The sequence below is a fragment of the Apodemus sylvaticus genome, chromosome 3 (assembly GCF_947179515.1).
Source record: "Apodemus sylvaticus chromosome 3, mApoSyl1.1, whole genome shotgun sequence".
In the NCBI taxonomy this organism is placed as follows: domain Eukaryota; kingdom Metazoa; phylum Chordata; class Mammalia; order Rodentia; family Muridae; genus Apodemus; species Apodemus sylvaticus.
The window spans coordinates 130,499,636-130,500,396 of record NC_067474.1 but is presented as its reverse complement, the minus strand read 5'-3'; positions in this window follow the sequence as shown (position 1 = coordinate 130,500,396).

Here is a 761-nt window from a genome sequence, read left to right as displayed (position 1 = left end):
GGTTTCACTCTAGTTCAGGTTGGCCTGAATACCTTGTAGCCCAGATTGGTCTTAAACTCAGGTCAATTCTCCTCCCTCAGCTTCTATCCAATGTTAGGGTCATAATTCACCATGCCTGGCTCCAGTTCGTGTTTCCTATGATAGAGTGACAGGCTGGACACATCTGTGGATGCTGCTCTGGGAAGTGTGGCTGTGTGTTGAACCATTGTAACCTCAGAACAAGGCTGCTTTGCTTCAGAGTAGGTTAAGCTTAGAGTAGCACCTTTGCTGATTATGACAGAACCAGAAAGAGTTAAATTTAACAAGCCCTGGCTGCTATCTATTCTGTACCAGTGTAGATAATAAATAAACAGGCTCAGACTATCAAGTTTCACACACACACACACACACACACACACACACACAGAGAGAGAGAGAGAGAGAGAGAGAGAGAGAGAGAGAGAGAGAGACCCAGTGACCAATGCTTGTCTTGTACATCCTTAAAACAGATATCTATTCTGGAAAACTTATTTCTTGGCAAAAAAAAAAAAAAAAAAGATATGACCTCCTAATAATTTACATATGAATTGCAGAGGTATCCCACCCGGTAAGATCTAAACAACAGATTTCCCCTGGCATTGTAACCTGACAGCCCTCATAGAAATGCTTCTGCTGCAGTTTCTATTCTTTTGCCCCCTGCGGATGTAGCACAACTCCTTCTCCAATCCCATTGTATGACGCTTGCTGCTGTGTTCAATTTCTCCCCTGGAAATAGTAAATAA